The sequence below is a fragment of the Miscanthus floridulus genome, chromosome 17 (assembly GCF_019320115.1).
Source record: "Miscanthus floridulus cultivar M001 chromosome 17, ASM1932011v1, whole genome shotgun sequence".
NCBI lineage: Eukaryota > Viridiplantae > Streptophyta > Magnoliopsida > Poales > Poaceae > Miscanthus > Miscanthus floridulus.
This window is the reverse complement of record NC_089596.1, coordinates 97,768,350-97,782,490: the sequence shown is the minus strand read 5'-3', so window position 1 is coordinate 97,782,490 and position 14,141 is coordinate 97,768,350.

The following is a 14,141-nucleotide window of genomic DNA, read 5'->3' as shown; positions in this document are numbered from 1 at the left end:
ACTTAGCATTCAAAGCTAGCCAAGAGAAGGGCAAGGCAAGACTTGAGTATGAGAGCTCAAGTGATGATGAAGTTGATGATGAAAGTCTTGCTCTCATGATGAAGAAGACTGCCAAGATGCTAAAGAAGCTCAACAAGAGTGGCATTAAGTTTGATGGCAAGAAGAAGAAGTTCTTCACAAGCTCTAGAAGGAAGCCAATCTCCGAGATGGATTGCTACAATTGTGGAGAACTTGGTCATCTAGCTCACCAATGCACAAAGCCCAAGAAAGACAAGTTCAAGAACAAGAACAAGGGCAGGAAAGATGACTCAAGCAATGAAGATGAAGATGAGAAAAAAAAGAACAAGCCATACAAGAAGAGAGATTGCAAGAAGAAGGATTTCCACAAGAAGAAGAAGAGTGGAAAGGCTTACATCATCGGTGATTGGCTCACGGACATTGATTCATCTAGTGGATCATCCGATGATGAAAGTGACAACGAAAAGGTGGCCGTCATTGCTATTGACTCATCATCTTCACCGCCACCACCGCCATCATCCTCTACACACCTATGCCTTATGGCCAAGGGTGAACGCAAGGTATCACATGATGATGATAGTAGTGGTGATGATCATGCTCATAATGATGATAGTGATAGTGATAGTGATGATGAATATGAGTCACCTACTTATGATGATCTTGCTAAATTACTAAAGAAATACACTAAGATCATTATAAAGACTAGAGCTAGAAATGAAAAGCTTGAGATTAAGAATGATTCTCTTTTAGCTAAATGTGAGATAGCCGAAAAGGCTAGTGTTGAGCTTAGAGAAACAAATGATGCTATGTCATCCAAACTCAAGGAGCTCAAATCTTCTAAGAAAGAGCTTAAAGATAAACACGATAAACTTGAGTGGGTGCATAAAGAGCTCATCACTAGCCATAATAAGCTAAAAGATGAATACACTACTCTCAAAATTAATCATGACAATCTTGTTATTGCTTAAGAATTTTTACCCAATGAGTCACATGATGCTACTAACGATGCTGTTAAGATTGATATAGCTACATCATGTGATGATTTAATTAATGAGAGCATTGAGCAAGGATCTAGTGGCAAAGGCAAGCAAGTGGTTGAGTATAATGACTATAATGAGTATGTCAAGCTCAAGTATCACAATGAAAAGCTAAAGAAAGAGTTTGAAGAGTTCAAAATCCACAACACAATTGTGCTAGAAAATCTTGATCATGATGGTGACTTGATTCTTGAGAATGAGAAGCTAAAAGAAGAAAACAAGAAACTCAAGGAAGAAAGAAACAAGGTTGCACTCAAGGAAGATAAAAGTAGTGATGCACTCAAGGAAGAGAACAAGAAGCTCAAGTTGGAAAAAGAGCATCTCAAGATTGGATTGAGCAAGTACACTAGAGGCAAATATCTTCAAAGTGAGCTTCTAATGAACACCATCATGAAGATGGATGAAGTAGCATTGGGTACATGGCAAACAAAGAGAAGAAGGCTCAAGCTCAACAACAATAATCAAAGCCAAAGAGATGCTTTGAGTGTGGACAAGAAGGCCACTTTGCTCATGAGTGCCAAACTCCACCACCACAACCCTTGCCCAAGCATGCTAGACCCTTTGCCTTTAATGCTCACTACATGCTTAGAAAGGATTCTAGTGGAAAGATGAAAGTGATGTTCTTAGGACCTCCAAATAAGAATAGGCCTAAGAAAATTTAGGTTGCAAAGTCACTTGTTGAGAAGGTGAAGGGCCCTCAACAAGTTTGGGTTCCTAAAGCTTAATCTCTTATGTGTAGGTGAACTACAAGACCGGTGGAAGTCATTGGGTTATTGATAGTGGTTGCACACAACATATGACCGGTGATCCTCGTATGTTCACCTCACTTGATGAAGAAGTAGATGGGCAAGAAAGAATCACATTTGGAGATAACTTAAAGGGCAAGGTCAAAGGATTGGACAAAGTGGCAATATCAAATTATTATTCCATCTCCAATATGCTATATGTTGCTTCTTTGAGCTTCAACTTGCTATCCGTTGGACAATTGTGTGATCTTGGCTTCTAATACTTGTTTACCGAGAAGGAGGTTGTTGTATCCAAGAAGGATGATGATCATGTGATATTCAAAGGATTTAGATACAACAACCTATATCTAGTGGACTTCACCTCCAAAGATGCAAACTTGAAGACATGCCTATTCACCAAAACAATACTTGGGTGGCTATGGCATATAAGACTTGCTCATGTTGCAATGAGCTCACTCAAGAAGCTTATGAAGAATGATTTGGTGAGAGGGTTGAAGGATATGAAGTTTGAGAAGAACAAGCTTTATAGTGCATGTCAAGCTGGCAAGCAAGTTGCAAATACCCATCCAACAAAAGCTTTCATGTCAACCGCAAGAGTGCTAGAACTCCTTCACATGGATTTATTTGGACCAACAACATACAAGAGTTTGGGAGAAAATCTTTATTGTCTTGTGATTGTTGATGATTATTCAAGGTATGCATGGGTATTCTTCCTTCATGACAAATCCAAAGTTGCATCTTGCTTCAAGAAGTTTGCCAAGAGAGCACAAAATAAATTTCAAGTGAAGCTCAAGAAGATAAGAAGTGACAATGGGAAAGAATTTGACAACACAAACATAGAAGCTTATTGTGATGAAGTTGGAATCAAACATGAAGTCTCCGCAACATATACTCCTCAACAAAATGGTGTAGTTGAGAGGAAGAACTGGACATTGATCACTCTTGCAAGAACAATGCTTGATGAGTACAACACCCCCGAAGCTCTATGGGCAGAAGCAATCAATACCGCATGCTATGCATCCAACCGCCTATTCCTTCAAAAGTTCCTTGGCAAGACACCTTATGAGTTGCTCAATGGGAAGAAGCCGGACGTCTCCTTCTTTAGGGTGTTTGATTGCAAATGCTACATCTACAAGAAGCGGCAACACCAAGGGAAGTTTCAGAGACGTTGTGATATTGGTTTTCTTGTTGGTTACTCATCAAAGTCTAAAGCATATAGAGTATTTAATCATGCCACCGGTTTGGTTGAAGAAACATATGATGTGGAATTTGATGAATCTAACGGCTCCCAAGGAGCACATGAGAATCTTGATGATGTAGGTGATGGACCATTGAGAGAGGCTATGAAGAACATTCTAGTTGGAGACATCAAGCCTAAAGATGATAAAGATGATATACAAGTGATTGATCCACCTTCTTCATCAAGTGTGCTATAAGATGATGAAAAAGATGGAAGAGTAGAAAATGAAGATACTCATATCTCCCATGAACAAATGGTGGTACAAACACAAGATGTTGATACTCCACAACCTCCCCCTCAAGTGGTCAATAGAAGAAATACACCCCTACTTCAAGATCATCCACAAGATCTCATCATAGGGAGTCCATCAAAGGGTGTAATGACTCGATCTCAAAAACTTACTTCATTTATTGCTCATCACTCTTTTGTCTCTTGCTTTGAGCCTACTAAGGTAGAAGAACCTCTTCAACATCCTGATTGGATAAATGTCATGCATGAAGAGTTGAACAACTTCACTCGTAATGAAGTTTGGACTCTTAAAGAGCGGCCAAAAGGTGCAAGAGTCATTGAAACAAAGTGAGTGTTCCGAAACAAGTAAGATGATCAAGGTGTTGTTGTGAGGAACAAGGCAAGACTAGTTGCAAAGGGGTTCTCTCAAGTTGAAGGTTTGGATTTTGGAGAGACCTTTGCCCCGGTTGTAAGATTAGAAGCCATCCGTATCCTCCTTGCATATGCATCACATCATGAAATAAAACTTTATCAAATGGATGTGAAAAGTGCATTTTTAAATGGCTTTATTAATGAACTAGTCTATGTTGATCAATCTCCCGGGTTTGAAGACCCTAAATATACTAATCATTTTTATAGGTTGTCCAAGGCACTATATGCGCTTAAGCAAGCCCCAAGAGCTTAGTATGAGCGCCTTTGGGACTTCCTCATTGAGAAGAGCTTCACCATTGGGAAGGTCGACACTACACTATTCACCAAGAAGCTTGATGGGCATATCTTCATTTGTCAAGTGTATGTTGATGATATCATCTTTGAATCATCAAATGAAGATTCATGCAAAGAATTTGGTGAATTGATGTCGAAGGAGTTCGAGATGTCAATGATTGGAGAGCTTACATTCTTTCTTGGTTTTTAAGTCAAGCAAATGAGAGAAGGGATTTTTATCTCTTAAGAGAAATATACTAATGATCTTCTCAAGAGATTCAAGATGGACGAATGTAAGCCAATCAAGACTTCAATGCCAACCAATGGACATCTCAACCTAGATGAGGGAGGTAATCCGGTTGATCAAACTCTCTACCGCTCTATGATTGGTAGTTTGTTGTATTTGACCGCATCTAGGCCCGATATCATGTTTAGTGTGTGTATGTGTGCTAGGTTTCAAGCTAATCCTAAGGAAACTCATTTAATTGCCATAAAAAGAATCCTTAGGTATCTTAAGCACATACCAAGCATTGACCTTTGGTATCCCAAAGGAGCTATATTTGAATTAGTTGGCTATTCCGATTCGGACTATGCCGGTTGCAAAGTTGATAGAAAGAGCACATCCAGAGGGTGCCATTTGCTTGGTAGATCACTTGTGTCTTGGTCCTCCAAGAAACAAAATAGTGTGGCTTTATCCACCGCCAAAGCGGAATACATTGCCGCGGGTGCTTGTTGTGCATAAATACTTTATATGAAACAAACTTTGCTAGACTATGGTGTAGTTCTAGATAAAGTACCTCTTTTATGCGATAATGAAAGTGCAATAAAACTTGCAAATAATCCGGTTCAACACTCTCGCACCAAGCACATAGATATTCACCATCACTTTCTTAGAGATCATGTTGCTAAAAATAATATATCACTAGAAGGTGTAAGGACCGAGGATCAATTGGCGGATATCTTTACTAAATCACTAGATGAGGCAACATTTTGTAGATTGCGAAATGAGCTCAATGTTCTTAATTTTAGCAACTTTACTAAAAGATGAGCTTGTGTTGTCTCTTGCATTGCATTGTAATATACAACATGTTTAATACTTTATAATGCATATAGGGCTTGTCTAACATGGTTAAGATAACCGCCGAAAAGCGTATGAAGAAGCTTAACCTTGGATCAAACTTGACAAGCAACTAGATTTACTTTCAAGTATTGCATTGCATATGCATGATTGTTGTTTGTCGTTTATCTTCAAATTACCCTCTTATTGCCTATTTTCTTAAAAAGAATTATAGCCTAAGGCAAAATATTTTGAAAAACTTGAGGGTTTAAGAGAGGTCACTCACATTAGTTCCAATTGGTGTTTATTTGGATCTTATTGGAGTTGGGACTTGATTGGGAACAGGCAGCACGAAGGACTTTGAAGATTTGCTAAAGAAGGAGTGACCAGACGCTGCACCAGACTCTGATGTCCAGCGTCCAGTCAGTTCATAGGAGGTGAACCTGCCAAAGGAGTGACCGGACGCTGAAACAGTGTTTTCCCAGTGTCTGGTCAGAAGGAGCTTCAGCATTCGGTCGATGATGAAGACGTCAAGGCTAGGTGACCAGACTCTGGCTGCATCCGGTCGGTGTCCACCAAACGCATTCGGTCACGATTCCAGAGGATTTGGACCTCTCTGGAATCGACCGGACGCTAGGTGGTAGCGTCTGGTCGCTACCACCGGAGCGTCTGGTCAGTAGAAAACATGTGGCTTCATATTTCTTTTCTCTATTTCCTTATCTGACTCATGGGGGCCACCTTATAACCCAATCTGCATGCCGTCTAACCCTACCCTGCCTCCACGCCATGCCATCATCACCGTTCCCATGCCTCCACGCCGCTGTCCCGTGCCCTACCTGCCGCAAGCGCCGCTGCACGCCCCAGCGCTAGCCCAGCTCCACGTCGCCGCTTAGTCCCGCTGCTCTGCGTCTTAGCCCTCACCGCGCTCACTGCACCTCTGTGCCTATGCTCACCACACCACCACGCCCTACCTCGCGTCGCCGTCATGCTTCATGCTCTCGAGCACCACCGCGCCAGCAACCCACTCCAGCGTCGCCGCCGTGCCCTACCAAGCACCACCACAACAGAGCCACTGCTGTCGATGAGCTTCCACCATAGTAGAGCCACCACCGAGCTTCCACCACAGCAGAACCACTACCGAGCTCCACCGCAACAGCACTGCCTGTGAAATTGCCCTAGCCACCAAGCACTTGCCTTTCATCATCTCGGCTGTCGATTTTTGTCGAGCCACGAACCCTAACCCGAGCCGATTCGGTGGTTCCCCGCGTGTTTCTAATCTTTTCTTTGGATCGCCGGTTTGTCAGGTAGCAAGCCCCGTGTTTCAATTTCGTATCTAAATTACTTGCTTCCTAGGGTTTCGCATCTATTAGATACATTGTATTTATTTGTATATCCTATCTATTCCATCGTGCAGCGAGTTGGTGCCGTTGAGATCGTGTGGCTGTTGTCAGTTAACTCGGGGCCAAGCTCATGAGTACGGATCGAGGCCAAGCCTCGGAAGTGACAGATTTATAGTTGTTCTTTGTCAGCGGCAGTTTTTCTTCAGATTATCAGATGGCTCGTGTGAAGAATGTCGGTGGTGGTCCCGGTGATGAGGATCCGAGGCCCTCGCCTCGTCAGCCTACAGAACCTAAAGGCAAGGCGACCAAGAAGCTGGTAGTTAGGAAGCGCAAGTATCTAGATATAGATATAGTGAGAGCCGTCGTAGTTGTAGAGGCCGCAGAGCGTGCCGAGAGAGGAGGCGCTCATAGTGGAGTCTGGATTGCTGATCCACTTTCACCAGAGGCAATGGCTACACTTTAGCGTGTTGAGCGTCTTCATGGTGGTCCAGTTGGGACCCTCATGATTAGAGGACGGCGAGTTGTCATTGATGAGGTTCAGCCTTAGGGGGAGCCACAGCAACAGCCTCAGCCAGCTCAGCAGACACAGGAGGCACAATAGACATAGCCGTCTTAGGAGGGTGAGCAGATCCAGTAGGCCGAGGAGATAGAGCTGGCACCACAGCCACAGTTACACCGCTCTGGTCACACTCATGTCCTAGTTTCACCGAGGCCACTCACTCAGAGGAGGGGTTCTCGTCCATCGCCTCGACCACATGGTCTGCCTCTAGTGACCTATCTTGACCTGAGGGCCGCCACGGCCAAGTAGGTACAGCAGTTAAGGTTTGTTGACTTTGAGGTATGGTTTCCACCTAGGAGGGATGAGAGAGCATCAGAGGGATTCTATACACCCCTGTAGGAGGACTTCTACAATGCCTATCTGAACAGTGGAGCAGTCTTTAGACCACAGAGAGTGTGCACCATCGAGTCCATTATTGCAGCAGCTAGAGAGCATATTCGCCCCTACCTTGCATATCTGCTGGGGCTGACAGATCTGATTAGACGGACCAGATTATATGTTCCATCTTGGGTTTGGTAGTTATATGCTTCTCTTTTTATTGACCCGCACCATAACTTTATTCACTTTGCATTCGGAGGCAGAGACTATCGGTTGATGAGCACCAAGGCCAGGGAGATTCTCAGGCTTCAGGAGCAGCCAGTCAGGCTCCATGAGGTGTGCTATGGACAGACTGCACCCCCCAGATGCCCTCATGGTGGCCTGGTACCCCCCATAGACTTGGTACGTTACTGCTTTACTGAGCCTTTTAGCGAGGGGTCGAGGAGGAATCCCAGTGATCTCATGCCCACTGCTCGCGTGCTTGAGGCTGTCATGAGGACTTTACTCCCAAGGATGGGATACAAAGAGGGATTGACTCGGATTCAGCTTTGGCTCCTCAACTCTCTGATGCAGCAGACAGTCTTTGACATCTAGGATCTCCTTCTGTCAGAGATGGAGGACACTTTAGCTAAGGGCTTCAGAGGTCACAGGCAGCTTCCCTATGCTCATTGGGTCACATTCCTTATCCACAGAGCTATTTTAGTTAAGTCGCCTGAGATGATTGCTGAGTACAGTGGTGCCACGACAGAGTTCCCTGCTTATTACTTGTCTCAGATGATCCAACATAGTACACCACAGGCACCGAGTTAGCCGCACCGTCGTCTAGAGGTGCCAAAGACCGCAGCCCGACAGGATGATATCATCAGGGGTATTGCAGCTACAGAGGAGGAGGAGCTTGCTCAGCAGGAGGGGTTGGTCACTAGCGAGCCTAGTGACAGTTCTAATGATGATTACCAGCCCATTCCACAGATGCCTCCATGATGACATGATGCTGAGGCCAGTAGCTCCAGTTCAGCGCCACCTGCCCCGCAGACTAACCCCGCTCTTCTTGCTATACTTGAGCGGATGAGGCAGGACCAGGCCAGACAGGCTCAAGAGACAGCTGCTACACTTGCATAGTTCCAGACCCGGTAGGACGAGTTCCAGCGCCAGCAGCTTGTCATTCAACAGCAGACACAGTGATGGAGATGGGGATCCCGATCTTCCGTCAGGTGATGGTAACTATCGTTGTGGCAGAGAATAACACACCGATCTGGCTTCAGATCGAAAGATCAAATCCTACAATCTTAGCACCATAGCTCCTCTGGTTATCAACCAAGTCATGGACCAGGTTGACCTCGCCAAGAAGGCTAATCCCTGTCTGTGCAACGAAGAACACAAGCAAGAACAAGAAAGAACGCAACCAAATTGTAGATGAAAGATTAATCTCACGAGTTGGGGTCTCACAAACCGAAGAACGACGAAATTGTTTCTTGACAGCATAATCTAAGCAAAACCCAAAACCTAAAGTAGGTGGTGGCTACTGATTATATAGCCTAAGGGACGTTCAAGGATCCCTCTTCACGTCCTAAAGGTGTCCCAACACGTTACAAGGCCCAACGGCCCAAAAGACGACGACGCAGCGCCGTGACAGATTCTGGATATCAACTTGTTTCGACGATTCCCATTGATTCTGATGGAATTTTGATGTGGGGCCACTTCCATTAGTTGCCTTATGAAATTATCTTTCCATCCATATGTGGATCATCAAAAACGAAGTTCGGATGCATTCTAGGCATCTATTTTATTACAGACTGGTCCCGACGGCCGAGGCAGACTCGAACTCGGATTGGACTGGGCCTCTGGCTTGGCTTGGACGTCCTTGCTGGCCTCCTAAGGTGGTGGCCAAGGAGGAGGACGTCCAAGGCCATCTCTTAGGCATTCTCCATCTTCTTGGGGCGTGCTCCAACTTGGGCCTGGGTCCCAAGGATGTCTAACAAGCCCATGACGACAGTGTAGCTCCCGCCAGAAATAGTGACAAAATATATTGGTGATTTAGAGGCCTTGCCGACGTGATATTGAGATGGAACCAGATCTATTTGAAAGCTTATCAAATAAGCTTTCCATCAAGTGCTCATTGACCTCGATCGCACTCCGGATGGATGAGTTATGGCCTTCCCAATGAGGCACTATCGGGCTGCCGATGAACCGAAAGTTCAACTTTGATGAACTTCCATTATGAAACATATTTGAACCTACAATCAAATAGTGACATGTACATGTGGAATCAAGTGAATTATAACCAAAGCCACTATGTAAATATAGGAACAAGCGCACCTTATAATCATTGTTCGTATCCGAAGGTGACATGTCCTCATCATCCTCCCCTTCTTGACAACAAACCGTCCTCGGTTTGAGCTTAGCTGGTGGACAAGTTGTCGGTAGTAGCCAACATTGCTGCCCTTCTTGAAATTTAACATGTTGCCTCATTACAAAACTTGGGGATTTCGACATGACAACATTATCGCTATTGGTGCCCTCTAGTTGATCATATTTTTGCACAATGAAAGGAGATTTCAGAGTTGAACAAATATAGACACGATGCACCATATACTCTCCTTTACAATTATATTTGCCAATAAAGTGACATGTACATCTAGATAACCATGGCAATCCTACACAATTAAACTTCTCCTCCAAACTACTCAGAGCACATAGTGTCTCAAACTCAATATACCCCAAAGTATTTAGAGAAGACAACAATTTTAGTTCATCTTATTCAGTGGTAATTGGAAGCAATTGTTTATTTTTAGCACAAGTATTTGGTTCCAAAACAAAAAAATCATTCTCATTCACTGGTTGCGGCACATTAATAATCATATCACTATCACACAACTCTTCTCTATCGCAAAGATCAGTAGAACATTCACCATGTGTCAAAGGTAAATCAATAGAAGATTTTAGTATAGAATTATTAGCATTATTGGTGGAAAAAATCAGCACATCAAGAGAGCTCTTACCTGATACATTTACTTGTTCTTTCTCAGTCACCTTGTCCTCTTTTTGGGATACATGTTGCAAAATATTAGTTCCAACAAGAGGCAAAGCACTATCTCCATTTTGTAAAAATTCAGATTTAGATGACGGTATTGTAACATCTGAAATAGCCCATTCTTTTCTAAAAGGCTCATTTTTTCTTCTCTCTGCTCTCATGAGATCTTCTCTTAAAATTTTAGTAGCAGTCATAGGTATAAAAGTAATTTTTCTACTATTATATCTGAGCAAATATTTATTAGTAGTTATGTTGTGCAAAATATTATTTTCATATATCCATGGCTTGCCTAGCAATAATTGACATGCTTGCATAGGTACTATGTCAAATTCTGCGCTGTCCTTATAAAGACCAATTGAAAACTCAATATGAGCAATTTCAGTTACCTTTATCTTATCCCAAGAATTTACCCATTGCATGTAATATGGATGTGGATGTGGCTGTGTGGTCAGACCAAGCTTCTCAACCATCTCTAAGCTTGCAAGGTTGTTGCAAGTCTCACCATCAATCATAACACGACAACGGCGTTCCTTCACAACAAAGTATGTTTGGAACAAGTTGTTGAACTGGTTTTGCTCTGCCTTCTCCATTTGAGAACTGAGCACGCGTTGTGCAAACTCTGTAGTACATGCGGGAGATGACGGTGATGACGTTATTGTAGCAGCGGAGGAGGAAGGTTATGTGCACGCTCTAGTGACCGCTTTTGCAATTATTTCATCCATCCTTGTAGTCAGTCGGTCCATGATGTCCTGCATTTCACACTTAAAAAGAAACTCGTTGTTTGGCATTGTTAGCAATCAAAATAAATATCCTATCAACTATTTATTGGTCAGTGGAATCACACTCTCACACATCTTACCAAGTTCTTACAAGGTTCTTACCAACGCAAAGCAGTGGACGGTACAACCGGTGGCTGGTTCGTGATACCTGTGAGGGTGTGACACCAAGATTGCAAGGGTCTTTTTCTATACCGATCTGAAGTATATGGGGAGCTTAGGAGGCACGAAAAAGAACAAATATATATATGTGGCACATAAGTCAGTGATAGACAACAATATTGAATAAATGTCCAGAGCACTTGTCCTAGTTGCTGGCCTATACGTGTTTCTATCACCAGTTGTGATAAACAAGAGAGGAAACAAGGATGAAAGGAAACAAGTATTAAAGGTAGCAACAGATATGAACAAGGCAAAAGATACCATAAACAATAGAGCTATTGAGTGTTTCTTATGTGCTCCTTTTCGATATCTTCTATTCTCTTTTACTATTTTTTTCTTTTATTTTTTTGTCTAATCTTTTTTTCTTGCTTTTGCTCTTTTGATATTTTTTTCTCAGCAAGGAGCACACAAGAATAAACCACAAAAAAATTGAGCTCAATTGAATAAAAGATGTGGCCTATAGAAAATTAGGACTGTGCTCTAAAAGCATACCAAAACTTGTGGGCCCAGAAACTCAATTTTCCTAATCGAATTTCGCAAATCTAATTTTTGCGAACCCAGCAATGCTAGGATGAAATTGATCTAAAATTTTCTAGCATTCTCCGTAGATATAAAATTTTTCCCGTTTTGAGTTTGGATGCAAAAGTTATGACTGTTTTAAGGAAGCTGCTCGAATTAGGGATTTAGTGAACACAAGATGCAAACCGATGATGATATGGAATAGCGGCGGGTGGAGGTATCAACATAAACTAGAAAAGAACACAATCTAAACCAGCAACAAGACTTTGACCTAGGACACAAACTCAACAAAACGGACTCTGAAACTGAATCATGCAAAGGCTATGGCGCGGATGGTTATAGGATAGGAAACAAATATAGCATTGGACTATGGGATAAAAGCAAAAACACTTGAACTAAGGGTAAGATGCGAACTTGACGGTATACCTGAAGCTCTAATACCACTTGATGGAGATGGGCATCCCGATCTTCCATCAGGTGATGGTAACTATCGTTGTGGCGGAGAATGACACACCGATCCGGCTTCAGATCGAAAGATCGAACCCTACAATCTTAGCACCACAGCTCCTCTGGTTATCAACCAAATCACGGACCAAGTTGACCTCGCCAAGAAGGCTAATCCCTGCCTACGCAACGAAGAACACAAGCAAGAACAAGAAAGAACGCAATCAAATTGCAGATGAAAGATTAATCTCACGAGTTGGGGTCTCACAAATCGAAGAACGGCGAAACTGTTTCTTGACAGAATAATCTAAGCAAAACCCAAAACCTAAAGTAGGTGGTGGCTACTGATTATATAGCCTAAGGGACATCCAAGGATCCCTCTTCACGTCCTAAAGGTGTCCCAACACGTTACAAGGCCCAACGGCCCAAAAGACAACGACGCAGCGCCGTGACAGATTCTGGATGTCAATTTGTTTCGATGATTTCCATTGATTCTGATGGAACTTTGATGTGGGACTACTTCCATTAGTTTCCTTATGAAATTATCTTTCCATCCATATATGGATCATCAAAAACGGAGTTCGGATGCATCCTAGGCGTCTGTTTTATTGCAGACTAGTCCCGACGGCCGAGGCAGACTCGAACTCGAATTGGACTAGGCCTCTGGCCTGGCTTGGACGTCCTTGCTGGCCTCCTAAGGTGGTGGCCAAGGAGGAGGACGTCCAAGGCCATCTCTTAGGTGTTCTCCATCTTCTTGGGGCGTGCTCCAACTTGGGCCTGGGTCCCAAGGATGTCTAACAAGCCAATGACGATAGTGTAGCTCCCGCCAGAAATAGCGACAGAATATATTGGTGATTTGGAGGCCTTGCCGATGTGATATTGAGATGGAACCAGATCTATTTGAAAGCTTATCAAACAAGCTTTCCATCAAGTGCTCATTGACCTCAATCGCACTCCGGATGGATGAGTTATGGCCTTCCCAATGAGGCACTGTCGGGCTACCGACGAACTGAAAGTTCAACTTTGATGAACTTCCATTATGAAACACATTTGAACCTACAATCAAATAATGACATGTACATGTGGAACCAAGTGAATTATAACCAAAGCCACTATGCAAATGTAGGAACGAGCGCACCTTATAATCATTGTTCGTATCCGAAGGTGCCATGTCCTCATCACACAGGCTCTACATCAGCAGCAGCAGGCTATGCATCAGCAGTAGATCTTCATGCAGCAGCAGCTTCTCGGATTTATGCAGCATGTAGTGACAGCGATTGGGGCCCACTGCCACAGCCTACACCCTAGCTTGGTCAGCCTGATACCACTTCGATGACTCCAGCGTTATAGCCCAGTGGGCTTCAGAGTCAGGGACAGCCACCAGCATAGTTTGCTTCTCCTACAGAGCAGGTGTCCCAGTGGTTTGCTACGTCAGTGCTAGCTCCATAGTTCACACTGTTTCATACAGGCTTCACACCAGCTGAGACATCATCGCTGCTAGAGCCAGAGACCACAGTGTCTAGGAGCCTTGGTGCTTTCTTCAGTGAGTTGACAAGGCAGCCCACTCCTCCATACCTGCATGTTCTAGGACCTTCTATGGCTGCACCTATCATAGCAACGATAGAGACGCTCCCCTCTTCAGTGGTATCATCTGAGCCAGCTGCTTTAGTTATACCATCTCAGCCAGCAGCAGCACCAGTTCCTGATCTGACCCAGACTGCTTCAGCATTAGTACCAGCTATAGAGGGTCAGACAGCTCAGAGCTCCGGATCAGATGATGATGGCACCCAGTTCCACCTTGCTCCTCGTACCTCAGCGCCTGGCTCGTCCGCTGTAGCCCCGCCGATCGACCCATAGATTTTGGTGTTTGACATCAAAGGGGGAGATGGTTCGAGTATATTAGGCTTAGATGGAGCTACTTATCTAGGGGGAGCTTAGTTATTATATTAGCTTATCTATTT